Raw genomic sequence first — 14,702 nt, forward strand, 5'->3', positions numbered from 1 at the left:
ATGTCATGCATGTTGGAACAGCTCAGCCAGAAGGGCAAGGCTGGGTGTAGCCCTTAGCAGGTCGATTTGATTTCTTAGTCCCAGATTGGGTCTGAAATGCTCAGTAGTGGTCAGCACAGTTGTGCAGAATTAAACCTAACGTAGAGTGGATAAACGCCAGTGTCACCATCAAGGAGAAGAGGGTAGAAGCCTGTGAGCAGATAAAATGTGAAAAGAGAAATCTCCAACAGGAAGCCAACGCTTGTTCTACTGGGACTTCATTCGTAGGGCACTTCCTCCATGCAGAGCCCCGTTTAACCTTGTTATTTTCTATATGTGACAAAAACTGGAGGACAAAAATAAGAAACTGTAAAAAGCATAAAATATAGGAAATTAGGTTTTTATTTTAAAAAACTGTTAGTGACAAAAAAGAGTGGGTGCTAAACCAAAAACAGTGATACATATGAGGAAAAAAATCAGTATTTATATTGAAAATTGTTTGTTAGCTACGAAAATGGGAAAATCAGAAAATGGCAATATTAACCGCCAATAGTTTGTGAGAGCTAAGTAAATATTACCCGCGCATGAAAGGATAACGTCTTAACATGTCGAATTTTTCTACTACAGCTTGAATATCCCTTTTCTAAAAACTATTTGGGAGAAAAAAAATGTTTTAGAATTTTTAGAATTGGGGAATGTTTACACATGCATAATGATAAATCTTAGAGATAGGACCCAAACATACCCTTTATAAACAACCCAAAGAAAATTTTATGTGATATTTAGTAATTTTGCACACAAAACAAAACCTCCTGATGTGGACTCATCTACTGTAGGTATCACACCGGCATTTAAAAATTTTGTATTTCAGAGCACTTTGGATTTCAGATGTTCTGACTGGATGCCCAACCTGCCCTAACAAATTAACTCAATAAGCACTATGTCTTGGGGACCCGATAGCACTGCCAGCACTGCTAGTCAGTGGGAGTAGAACAAGGAGAACAGAGCGCCCTGTGTTGTCCCAGGGCTGTGAAGGCCGGAAAAATCAGTGAACACACAGGCCACCCCTCTCTGTCAGCTGAGCTTGAAGGGGTACAGGTCACTTCTGGGTCCCTAAGAAGAGACTTCCAAGCAGAAGCAGAGGTGGAGGCCTCCGAGGGAGCTAGCAGAGATTTGAGGAGCAGAGAGCAGGGCTGCACCCCAGGCCGAGCGGGCCAGGGGTGGGTGAGGGTGGGTAGGTGGTGGATGAGTCCCTTTAGGTGGCTCTGCAAAGCAGCTCGGGTTTTATTCCATGTGTGGTGAGAAATCTGTCCCCTCGGCGACGAGAAGGGCACGTGAAGCAGGGTGTGGCGCGCGCTTACTCCTGTTCATAAGGTCGTTCTGACTGTGGGCGGCCCTGAAAGCGCGATCGCTTCTTCGTGGCCGTCGAGCGCCGTGGTCACCCGTGCTGCAGGGCGAGCGTCTGGGGTCCGGGGACCACTGCGCTAAGGGGGCAGGGCGGGCCTCACCCCGCTCCAGCCCTGTTTCTAACCAGAAGTTTCCCGGATTCCCTGTTCTTTATTTGTGAACAGGAATAACAAATTCTAACCTGCCGGGCAGATTTAGGGTGAGGTGGTGCTCGCTCCGGTGGCTCGGGCTGGGGCGGGCGCGCCTTCACGTGAGCGACAGGAGGCTGCAGGGGCGCACTGCGGTCCAACTGTGCAGCCTTCGCTTGGATCTGTTTGCAGCTTAGAAACAAATTGTTCTTGCTGAGGAGAAAAGGAATTGTCTAATGACCATTGAGCTTCAAAGGACATTAGAAATGGAGGGCTGCAGGTTGGGAGACAGGGACGTTCCTCTGTTTTTCCTTTCTTATGGCCTTGAAATTGGCCCCCTGGAGCCCCCAGCACACGCTCTTGCTGTCTGCAGACCACGCAGAGCCTTAGGTCGTGGCCTGGGCTGCCCGGGGCCAGGTTACCCGGTGAGTCTCTGCGTTTAACGCTACGTTTCTTTGCTCTAACAATATTTCAAGAGCACAGCACTGGGCAAAGGCCAAGGTCACTCAAGGTGCTTCGCAGGCTTTTGAGGAGTGGCAGCTCAGAGAGAGCCTGGTGCAGGCCTGATGAGGCTTGGGGAATTGAGAGGCAAGGTTGACACCCCCGGGGTGCAGCCCCAGGATCTCCTCCCATGCTGCATTTTTACGATTTTCTTTAAAAGGAAGGAGCAGGAAGAGTAGACTCTGAGAGAAGACCCGGATACGGAAGCCACCTCTCTTTTCCCTCCCTGCGTGGCTAGGCCTCTGAGAAGGGCACCCTACAATGTTACGTCTGCCATAACTCTCAGGTGGAGTGCAGAGCCCAGCATTCCATGCGGCAGAGGCAGCTTTCGGTATCACTACCAATCACGTGTCTGGGAATTGTCCAGCTTACGTCACTGGTACCACGACTTATTTTGCAGTAAACAATTATCTTCACGTCCACTGACTCATCTTAAATCCCATCTGAGTCCTGTTGCACTTACATGCTGGATAACTTGTGCTCCGATCTGCTTGGTGTTCTCCTCTCCCAGGGGTGGCCACAAGGCCTCAGTCTTTCTACCACGTCTACCTTTATCTTTGGCCATCAGCCTGCAGGGTGACTTGAACACCAGGAGAAACCTGTTGTCCTACAAACCTGCTTCCTTATGTCCTGGTTGTGACTGGGGTGCAGAAATGTTAACCCAGGCCTCTTCTATGCTATTTGTGCAGGACTCGGAGACTCAGGGCTCACAGGCAGCAGTGGCGCGTAGGATAAAGCCTTCTCCCTAGGGGTCTTGCCCACCTCCCAGGGGTCCTTCGGGGGATGCAGATACCAGACCCCTCTTCCTTGGGACCCAGTCCAGGACGTTTGGTGGGATGTGCTGCTCACTCCTCCTGTGGCTCCCTTACCTACTGTCCTAAAAGATTTCTGACCTTCCCTACTTCTCCCTGGGGTATTCAGCTTAGAGACTACATCTTGCTTCAATAGGAGAGGAGGGGCAGGAAAAAACTAGAGAGAGAAGAGCACGATTTGCTATCTCAAATATCATGTAGAAACAACTGGGGAGAAAGGCTCCTGGGGCTGCCAGTAGGGAGCGGCACTGTTTTCTAATTTATGAGACAGAGATGCGGATGAGTAAGTTGAAATCAAAAGAACAGTTCGCTGTGGTGCCAGAGCTTGCTGGCTTCCTGGGAGAGCGCACTGCTTCAGTCAGACAAGCACTGGTGTCTCAGGCAGGAAGTCAGGGTTGGCACTGACGCTGCTGTGGCCAAGGAGTAAGCTGTAGAGCGATTTAAGCCCTTCTCTATTTAATACCAGGACACACTGAAGTGAACATGGCACGGAGAGCAGCGGCACGCGCAAAACATCCTGATCCTTTACTACACCTCAGAGCCATTTGGCCTCTGTTCTTTTTCAGTGTGTTAGGTTCTTTTCTTTCTGATGTTTCTGGACTGGAGGACATTGTTGTTCATATTTGCAGGGACTCTGTGTCTTGTGTTGCATATACAAAGCATGACCAAAAATATAGTGAAAGTTTAAATTTAAAAATATTACAGTGTAAGATACACTCCATGAAGCCCTGCCAGAATACTCCCCCCACCCCCCCGAACACACTTGTCCCGCTTTTTGCCACCTTCTGAAGCAGCTCTGGAAGTCCTCTTTTGTGAGCGCCTTAAATTGCACAGTCACATCTGCCTCGATGTCCAAAGCCCATTCACAACATTTACCTTTCATGGTCATTTTTTACTTTGGAGAAGAGCTAGAAGCTTCACAGTGCCAGGTCCAGTGAGTAAGGTGGATGCGGACACTGTCACGTTCTTAGGAGTCAGCTGTCTATTAGAGGGCACGTGGCAGCAGCAGTCACTGTGGCCTTTACCTCGCCTCAGAAAGACACTCATGGCAGAGGACTTCCACAGCTGCTGCAGAAAGTGGCAAGAGGGAAGAGACAGACGTATTTAAAGAGAGAGCACGTGTGGGGGGTAATGGCGTGGCGCCTTTCGCTGTTAGCTCTGCTTTCTGCTGTGGCCCGTGCCTTCAGCGCACCACTACTGGCCCAGACTGTAGGACGGAGAAGTGCCGGGCTGCTCCCTGCAGAGGCTGACTCTTGGATTGCGCTGCGTGGGATGCACAGCTCAGGGGTGTGCTGTAGGTTGGTGGATTCCCTGACCTGCGCGTTCCAGTGCTGGTAGGAGGCGGGGCTGGATCAGAGGGCGGGCCACAGAACGACGCGCTCAGCTGGCCAGCTCCTCCCTTCTCCCCCTCTTCTTTGGTTTATTTATTTATTTATTTATCCCATAATTTTATTGAGAAACAAATAGCAATGAGACAGTTTCAAACCAAATTGGTAGGACAGTTTCAATAGTTAACACATTGCATACATTCTTCCTAGTGGTTAATTGCTGTACAAGATGCGGACTTGATATCCTATTTACAAACACTATCAGAACAAATCCCTGTATTCATTAAGAGAATGTAACTATATATCTATCCTAACCACTTTGAATACACGGATACATTCATCTGTATCCCCTTTTTTGTTAAGTTCTGTGATTTGAATGTTATAGGTGTGTTAACTCAGCAAAATATTCTAAAAAAGCCCAGTAGTCCATAATAGTATTGGGTCTTCCACTTCACTGGCAATGTCAGAAATTGTTGACCTGAGTCCCCTACAGCTCAACATAACAGCATGGCTTTACTTCTTATATTTCGTTTTTATACTTTTCTGCTGGTTAAGTCCAAGGTAAAGCAGGACCTATGCAACAAGAGTTGTAGCTTTTGGATCTGATAAGATCAGTGAAATCCCCTCAGGATTTATCCTGAGATCCTGTACCATCCACATGGCTGACACTGACAAAGGATCCCCCTCTTCTTTGGCTGCCACCACGAGGCAAGCAGCTTCTGTCTGCCCAGTCCTCTTGCCGCACTGACTCTGTCTTGGAGGTGACCGAGCATTACCTGAAACCTCTGAGGACTGTGAGGCAAAATGCACCCCTCTTCCTTTAATTTGAGGGTGTCAGATATTTTGCCTCAGTAAAGAGAAATGACTAATACAATTGTAAAGAGAGTTGAAGGTTTGCATAACTTTCATCACCTTTCTCCTCTCTTCAATAACCAACGCTGGACAGTTATTTACTGAGGATCTGATATCTTCCAGCCACTGATAGGAGCTGTGCTGGAAAATCAAATAGTACTTAGGGAGCTCATACATATTTTGTGTCAGGAGCTACTTTAAGTATTTTACACACATGAATGGAGTCCCCTCAGCATCCCAATAAGAGTGTAGTTAAACTCCCTTTTTTCTTATTTTTTAAAGGGAATAAAATAGTTTAAAAAATTAGAAATGATACAGAATTTCACTAAACAAAATAATAGGAATTCTACTATTGCTGTTATATTGCATAATATTGTCTTCAAATTAGTTGTTCAGATTACCACATATCAGCATGAAAAACTGGTTTTTAAAAAGCTATTCTTGAGGTATTACTAAGGAGGCAAACAAAATACCATGAGGCTTGCTAACTTAGGTACATGTATTAAGCAGCAAGCCAACCCTGCTTATGGATTTGCTCTGCGCTGGAGATGTCGCTATTCTTGATTTGGAGACCATGGCCTCTGTGTCACGCGGGCACATTTTCCTAATGCCAAAGACTTGCAAGTGACTGTTCAGTTCATTCACAAAGCTAAAACAACCCGTTTCTCCGAGTAGTCTTCCTGGTGTGCGTTTTTACAACTCCTTAGGCTCTGACAGGGAACCCAGAGCAGCCGGCCGGACTGTTGCACGCAGGAGGATGCGGCCTTAGGGTGCTTACTCCCTCCAAGCTGAGGGTGGAACCTCCCCAGCCACTGCAGGCGGCTCTGTGGTGCTGAGCGCTCAGGAAGTAAGTGAGCGCCTTGATCCGACCCATGGTATGGAGGCTCGATGGCCGCCACGAAAGCGCACCGACTTGCTTGATTCAGCCAACATGTGCAAGGAAGGGGCAACTGTGTCAGGACTCAGAGAGTGTTTCCAACCTCGGCACTCACTCGCTCGGGGTGACTTACTGGCTTGGGGCAGCACCCATTTATCATTTCATGATCCTCTGGATCTGATTAGCGGGGAGGCTGAGGAGGACTGTGAGCCGAAGACCAGTTCGAGCAAGGTGACGCCTTAGAGAGCCCTGCCTCAAAGCGGAGACAGAAGAGCCAAGCTCAGCGCACAGGCTTGAGCGGAATCCTCAGGCTTTGGGGGCTCCAGGGACAGAAGTTCATTGGAATATGGGTGAAGCGGATCCTTAGCTTGAGGTCTCAGGAGTTACACTCCGGTTTCCGTGTGGCCTCCTTTCTTTCCAGGGTCTGAGGAAGACACTGCTGATTGTTCATGGAGATTGTCTATAGAATTCAGTTCTCTGGGGCGGTGAGGGTGCAGCTTTGTTTTCTCACCAAAAACCAGCCAGGAGCTTCTTTCTGCTCCTTTACATTGGCCACTTGCTTGTCACTTTGTCCCTTCACCCTCGAAGGAGCCACCCTTAGGAAGCAGGAAGCTTGGCTGGGATGGTGGCAGCGGTGCTCCCAGCCTTGACGTAGAAAGCGTGCTGAATCCTGAGCAGTCCAGGCAAATCAGACGTTAGCCTGTGCTGTGGGAAAGGGGTGCGCAAATAAACAGACTCACGAAGGAGCACCAACGCCTTGCAGAGCGCGGCAGCCTTTTCCTCTTGGTGGTGCTCCGCGGTGCTCTGCTCGCATTGTCCTCGCCTGGATGTGAGGAAGAGAAGGTGGAGAGCATGGCTTGCTGCCGCCCCGCGGTCACCCAGGCCGCCCGGCTGCCGAGCGCCACCAGGCCGGTGATGCTCCCAAACCCAGGAAGGCCACAGCTGAGAGCACAGCTGGGAGGGCCAGGAACCAGGCAAGGCCAGCCACGCCACCCTGATTTAAAAATAGAGGAGCAAGAAACAAAGGACTCGGAGCAACTTGTACAACCACAAATTAAGCACAAAGAGTGACACGTCATTACATAAGCAGCATGAAATATAATTTAAATGTCAAAAGAACCGAAGATTCTTTAATCCTGTAAGGGAAACTTGCAAAATATGTTAAACGTCTCAATTTATACTGTATGGAAAGGGGGGAATAGACATGACATTGTTTTATTGTGTGAAGATAGAGAAATCCATCGTGTTTTCTTGCCATTTATAGGAATCTTTATGTTTGTTTTGTCCTATATTAAAAATATTCATTTTTGAATAAATTTTATTGTTTACATTTGAGTTTTACAGCATGATGTTACAGAATGCATATATTTAGTAAAACCACAGCTGTGGCAAAGTAGCTGTCATCTTGCAAGTGCTTTTTTCATAACACAGCTAATATCTACTAATTTATTAAAAATCTTTAATACAATACAATTTTACCAACTTGAGTTCTCATCAGATCTCTAGTCCTTCATCCCATATATCTTCTATGTGCATGTGTACGTGTATGTGTGTGTGTGTGTGTGTGTGTGTGTGTGTGATACAATCCAGAACTGAGGGCCGTAAGCGTGCTGAACAAGCACTCGACCACTGAGCTATATCCCTGGTCCTGCATATCTCCTGCTTTGTCTCCTTTGACTTAAATGTCCCTCTCTACTTCTTCCCCCTTTATATATAAGTGGATCCCACAGTATTTTTCTTTCTGTATATGACTTATTTCACTTAGTGAACTTTCCTCCAGGACTTACCACATTGTGGAAAATGGCAGGATTTTTTCTCTCTCTCTCTCTCTCTCTCTCTCTCTCTCTCTCTCTTTTCCATAATTTTGTTGAGAGACAAATAGCAATGCAAATCTTGGAAACAACCAAGATGCCCATCACCCGAGGAATGGATGAAAAAGATGTGGTACTTCTATAAAATGGAGTATTACTCAGCTATAAAGAATGATAAACTCAAAGCCTTTATATTGAAGTGGGTGCCACTTGAAGATATACTCATAAGTGAAATAAACCAGATACACATGTGTAAATATCATATAGTTTCCCTAGTATAAGAACTCAAAAGAAGAAATACAAATAGAAAGGTACAATGCAACTAAAAGGAAAGCAAGAACTTGAGGACTAGACAATGAAGAGAGAGCAAGGAGAAGAGCTAGGAAACATGACAGGGGCAAGCTATACAGTTATTTGATTTGAAAAATATTCATTTTTTTAAAATGCCAGGCGTGGTTATACAACTGTAATCCCAGCGCCCAGGAGGCTGAGGCAGGAGGATCATTGGGAGTTTAAGGTCAGCCTGAGCTGCACAGTAAAATCTTGTCTCAAAGCAAAACAGAAAAAAAGCTCGTGACTCTCAAGGACTACGGAGAGTTTAGTGACAAAGGCCTCATCTGATGTGACAGTGCTAAAATGCAACACGGGGACCTGGGGAGCCACAGTGAGTTTCCTGGGGGAGTAGCCATTTCTCCGTGAGGAGTAGGTGTACGTGGCTGTACTACTTCTTGGAATTCGATGGCACATACATTTCTGCTCTCTTGAAATCAGCTCTGCGGCAATTGCTTTTCCTACTTCTGCCGCCCACTTACATTTTAGATCTCTGTTTTGAAGCTTAAAAGATATATTTAAAAACATCATATTAACATTTTAGGTCTCTGTCTGGAGACAGTATTTCCACATATGCTATTCTTTGGCAGATGTAGAATTGTACTAGTTTTTTGTTGTCAATGATATCAATCCAAGGAAAGCTCAGCATAGGCATACATATGTATGTGTGCTTATCGACATGGTTTGTCCAGGGATGCATGCGTGAACCAGTTCCAGCAAAGTTTTTCTTTGCTTGTTTATTTATTAAACATTCACTGTCATCCCCCACCACCCTGTGTTCCCTGAAATGATTTGAACACCGAGAATTGTTCAGACCCGGGACCCGAGACCCACAGAGCTCTCAGAATACTGCTTCAGGAAAGACCGGTTCGTGGTCCGGTGGCAGCCAGGGTCTCGTGTAGAAAAGCCTTGGGAATGAAGCTTCAGAGAAACCACAGCAGAAAGACCCACACTAGCTTCCCAGAGATAGCATTGTTTTAATGAGTAACTCATTAGAAGTAATTTGTTTATTTGGGTTTCTGGTATTTTTTCATGTGCTCTCAAAGGGGGTTCCTTTCCTACTTTGGCAGGAGGCGGAGTGTGAAGGTAAGGGGAGTGACTTAGAAAGGAGAGCCAGGATTCCCTTCCGAAGAGCTCCTCAGTTGTTCGTGGGCTGTAACTTCTATGTTAGGGGATGGCTGTCCTGCTCTGACCTCTCAGGAGCAGGAGGTGGGGGCAGAAACCACAGCACATGGTGCACGCCTGGAATCCCAGGCTGGGGAGGGTGAGAACAGGAGGATCCCTACAAGTCCGAGCTGTGTAGTAAGACCCCGCACGAAATGCATTAAAAAAGAAAGAAAAGAAATCACAGCACAGTCAGAGGTCTTTCCTGGGCTGTGAAAGGACTTGAAAAGGCTGTCTCGGGGCAGCTGCCCACAGAGCGTCGTTTGCTGGCAGGTGTTGGCAGGTTCTTCAGCACAGCACAGCCCTCTCCCCGGGCGACAGCGGCAGCACTGCTCAGACCAAGGCAGCAGTGCAGGGTATTGTGGATGCAGGGCATCTTGGGGGGAGCGAGGGAGAAGCAGCAACTCGCTGTAACCTTTGAGAAGGTCAATAAACGGTAGCAATGAAGGCATCAAAGTCTCTGCTGCTGCTTCCCACAGTGGCTTTGCTTCCTCAAAGCACTCCAAAATCAGACAAGCAGGAGGCTTTTGCCAAGAATTGAGTATGCAAATATTTTCTAATAAAGAAAGCCACAGGGAAAACAGGAAATTCTTTGCGGTGGCTGACACACGGGCAGCGCTTTGCTGTCGAGTGGAGGTCGACGCTGGAGTGCAGACTCAGTGCAGCTCATTTACAAGGACACCTGCTTCTAAAATAACCTACTGTCAGGAGGAAGCAGCCTTCAGAGTAGAAGGGTGTGCGTGTGTGTGTGTGTGTGCACAAAAATCCACAGGTGGATAAAAACATAGAAAAGATGCTGTTAGCACACAGCACTTGCATTGTGGGCCAAGTTTTGCATCCTACGTGAAGCGCCACAGTTGTATTCTGATTCCTGGGATTGTAATGGCTGAGTTTTGCTTTTTTATTGACATCTGTCACATCTGGTAAACTCTGTGTTTATAGCCTTTGGTGCAGAAAGGGCCTGGAAGGCAAGAACATCTGAGGGTTATTCAACCCCCAGCCAGCCACCAGGGAAGCTCTCTAAACAAAACAATTCTCCAGACCTCAGGCAGGGGGTGGATAAGTTGGGAATAAGGGTAGACGGACGACAGCTCAGCCCACGGCCACACTAACAGGCATTTATGAGAGGCTGCAAGCACAGCGTGAGGACCTCAACCCAGAGCCAGGCAGGGAATGACAGGGAGGGGTGAGAGCGTGCTCCGTGGATCAGAGGGGCACCCCAGCAGTGCAGAGCTGCTTACTGGGGACCTGTCTCTTGCCAGAGACTGAGCTTTAAGAAAAGTCAAGATATAGCCCCTGCCTTTAGGATTTACCTTGGAGCTGTTTATGCAAAAATATACTGACTTATTTTGATGAAAGAAAAATAGAAAGTTGCACTGCCTCCTGAGCCTTAACACCTAGGGACGACATCACAGGTAGAAGGGGGAGAGGCGTATGTGGTCAAGATAGGCGTTAGATCTGGAGTCCAGGACAGCATGATGGAAGGATTCTGGGGAAAGGCAGGGAGCAGAGACTAACAGGATGCTGTGATGGACCTGCACAGCATCATCAGGAGACCCTGAGCACCCTGTGGGCCGCAGTGCTTCTAGAATGGGTGGTAATCGCTGCATGTTTATAGCCTTCAGTTCACAAAGGGGTTACATGTAAGAACACCTGAAGGTTCTAATTCTAGTGAACAGGCTACTAATTCTGAGCTGCAAAGTGCCTGTATAAGATCCCCACCTCCTCAAAACTTGCTTATAGCCAGCAATAGCTGCTTACCATGCTCTGGAAGTCTCCTTACAGGGACACAGAGCAGACACTCCTATCTCATGTTGCCCTTACCCTTGCTTGTGGTCAGTTCATATGAAGATGGACAGCATATTGGACAGTCAATTTTCCCATTGCTGGACAAAATAACTGACACTGACAATAAAGGAGAAGAGTTACTGTGGCTCATGGTTTCAGGAGTGTCAGTCCATGGTTAATTGGCTGCAGGGCAAGAACATCATGGTGGTAGTTTGTGGGATGGCAGAGGTGCTCTGTTCATGCCATCTAGGAGGCAGAGCACGGAGCAGCACCAGAGATGAAGGAGCCAGGGACCAGATACAGGCCCCAGGGTCCCACCTCCATGGCCCACCCCGATGCACTTGTAAGTGTGCTTTATAAGCCCCTGGGCAACTCTGACGTCAATCAGAGCTTGATGATAAAGCTTAACTATCACAGTCAGCCATCTAGTAACCAGGATGGCAGAAATAGGACCAGAGAAGAGTCCGCTTCATGCATTGGCAAAAGCTCTGGTCTGCCTACTTCAGACTTCCTGTTATAGCGGAGAAATAAACCACCTTGGCCAGGTTGCTACTAATGCAGCTCACATCAGTCCTGACCTGTGAGGGTCTGTGGTCCGTACTTAGCAATCTGCAAACTCAACAGCTAGTGCCTAAAGCACACATTTAATTTGCATGTTAATTTATCCTTTCAAAACATTCATCAAACACTATCGATCACCTACTGTGTGCCAGACACGATGGTGGGTGATGAGAAAACAAGAGTGGGACATCATGCCCACTCTTGGGAAGCTCATGGGAGCCCATGTATGAGCAAAGAAAGGAACAGCAGGAGGCAGAACAGGCCCCCAAGAGAGCTCAGAAGGCAGACGGATGGGTAATTCAGAGGAAGCCAGGCAGACCTGAGAGGATCAGACTCCTATACCATCCTCGTGGCCAGTATGACTCAGGCATCACTAGAGTGCTTGTAACAGTGGGCTAGGCTGTTTTTTCTCTCCCCGATATTTAGGCTTTACTGCAAATAGCTGGAAAATGGCTCCCAGATACATAAGCATACCCTCAGGTGCTACGAGACTTTTATGCTCCACAAAAATCAAAACATGGATCTTTTATAGGGAAAAAGCACGCTCCATCACCTGCGTTGGTGTGCAGCATACTGTCTGTCCTGAGGCCGAGAGTCCTGGGTCCTTTGGAAGTCATTTCCAAGCACTCTGCTCAGTAGTAATCCTGTGGTGTTCAGATCCTAGTAAGGACTTCTGCGGCAGCCATCTTCTCTTGTTAGTACTCTCCCTCCGAGCCACGTGGGATGAGCTAAGACAAGGGCCGAGCCTCGCCCACAGTTCCCTGGCGCTCTGCTTCCCACAGTGAGTCGCTGTGTTTCAGGGACAGGTACTGAGCTTTGTTCCTTTTTCCTAATTATTTCCATACTGCAACAGCATCAGCACTCTGATGAGAGTGATGATCCCTGCTAAGAACATTCCTCTGCATCTTGAACATTCTGAGACTTCTGTACGAACTTAATATTAGCTTAGTGTGGCAGAAGTCAGAGAGGGTAGAAGAGAATTTGACAGGCCCACTAGCGGCTCCCCACTTCTGGAAGTGATTTCTGACACCCGTGCTTAGATACTGTGCTCTTTCATCTCCAATCGGAGCATTCCAGGAGCACATGGAGGCCACTCACGTGGACGAGGCCCAGGAGAGGGAAGAGCCTGGACAGCACAGCCGTTGTGGGCTTGTCCCCCCAAGCTCTTTTGCTGGATGAGCAGCTCAGCAGTTCCCACTCTTGCACAGCTCCCAGGAGCACTGTGCAGATCAGCGTCAGTGTGAGCGGTGGCCTGGATGTGTCCAACGAGCAGTCCGCAGCTCCAGGCCAAGTGCCTGAGATTTGCCTACTGTAGCATCGTCCTGCACTGAAGCCTGGAGGCTATGTGCTAAAATTTCGCTGCTATTATACCACACGTCTCTTTATTTTAGGGTGTAAAACATGTTTTAAACTGCTTACCATAGAGGACAATTAACATGTCATGAAAATTTCTATGTTTAAATTCCTGTACTTCCCTACACTTAATGTGCACAAAAAATGGATCCCTTTTCAGATAAGGACCTATATGCGACTCCCAAGCCTGAAAACTAGACCTGTTTTGATTGGTTAGTCCACCCTCAGAAGGCTTTCTTTATGACTATGTTAAGGAACCAGCCAATAGCCTTGAAATAGGTCAACAGCCTCTGAAAATAAGTGGTGCCGTTTGTGTGATAAGAACCAGTTTATGCAGAAGAAAACAAAAGTAACACCTGAGAATCAATCCACACATTATACTTTAGAAACCACTTTCACACTATAACTTGAACTTTAGTCAAAAAAACATTTTTTTTCTTTTTTGTGGGGTGATACAGGCTCTCACCATGTGGTTCAGATTGGCCTCGAACTTGAGATGATCCTCGTGCCTCAGCCTCCCACGTGGTGGGGTTACAGGTACATACCACCATACCCAGCTTAAGAAGCAGCTTTGAAGAATTCTTTGTGTTCCTATCACCACAGACCCCTACCTATGACTGCCAAGTTGGTCAGCATGCTTCGCCCACCCAGAAGCCCCAAGAGTTGAGAGAAGCTGCCAACCGCAGTGATTGGCTGAGACTTGACACTGACTTGTCTGAGACAGCACTGTTTGTGGCAGGACCACACCTGTTCCCACCAGGGCGCTGCTGGGACTCTGTCCACAGCACCAGGTACCCGCCACATGCCCGCATTCCCACTGTCCTCTCCCTAACCACACCATTTCAGGGGAGCTGGACACAGACCACACACATGGCCCTGCCCTTTCCAGTTCAGTTATCCAGGGCAGAGTGGAAGCTTTTGCTAAATCTGGCAAGTCCCGCCTGCCTGGCTTCAATCAGGCTTCGTGGTGGGATGCGCAGATTACAGGCGGCAGTGCAAGGCTGCTTCCGGGGCGCACCTCACCTGCCTGGAACTGTTTTCAAATCACTCGGGAAGAGGAGCCAGGATGAGAAGGCCAGACTCGCAGTTGCTGTGTTCTGACAGGTGCCTTTAATGGCGTGGTGTCCCATTGTCATTTGAGGCACTGATTAAAGTGACCCTTGCCGAGTCCCACAGAAAGACAAAGAAAATAGAACAAACACGTCTCTGGACTGGAGCTCACTAGGACATCTGCATCGTCAAAGAGATGTACTCTCAGAAGTGTAACAAGTTGCAGGAGCTGGCCCAGAGAAGGGTCTGTGACTTCTTTGTCATCCAAATCCTGTTATTCAGAGATGCCAGGACTCCCTTCTTCTCTAAAGTTTGTGACAATTCTATTTCCCATGGTGGCTTCCAGTTACTTGCTGTAACTTAGCAGATATTTGCTATTTGTTTCCATGAGCTTTATTGAGGTACAAGTCATCAATCGGGAAAGATAGCCTTATGAAGCATTACAGTTCACTTATTTTCAGTATATGGACATAAATGTCATCACCCAAATCCGAATTTAAAATGTTCCTGTCACGCCAGAGAGAAACTTGTGTCAGTGGTTGTTCTCTTTCCGCTTCCTCAGCCCGGACCACCACTGTCTGGCTCCACAACTTTGCCTCTTCTGGGTGTTTCGTATCAGTGCAATTGAACTGTATGTGACCATCGTGGTTGGTTTCTTTCACCTGGTAAAGTGTTTCCTGCATTCACCCACATAGTATGCATTAGCACTCCATTCTCTTTTGTTGCTGAATAGTGTTCTACTGTATGGACCTACTATACCT

General features: G+C 47.6%; 1 protein-coding gene and 1 pseudogene across 1 annotated transcript in view; one reads left to right on the plus strand and one right to left on the minus strand.

Annotated features, from left to right (window-relative positions):
• The window catches only part of LOC101575050, a 783,209-nt pseudogene that overhangs the window by 547,258 nt on the left and 221,249 nt on the right, over window positions 1–14,702 (minus strand).
• Window positions 1–14,702, plus strand: part of Pde4b (phosphodiesterase 4B) — a 358,385-nt gene that overhangs the window by 131,474 nt on the left and 212,209 nt on the right. The window lies entirely within an intron of this gene.

The sequence above is a fragment of the Octodon degus genome, unplaced genomic scaffold (genome assembly GCF_000260255.1).
Source record: "Octodon degus isolate 3935 unplaced genomic scaffold, OctDeg1.0 scaffold00057, whole genome shotgun sequence".
Classification (NCBI taxonomy): Eukaryota; Metazoa; Chordata; class Mammalia; order Rodentia; family Octodontidae; genus Octodon; species Octodon degus.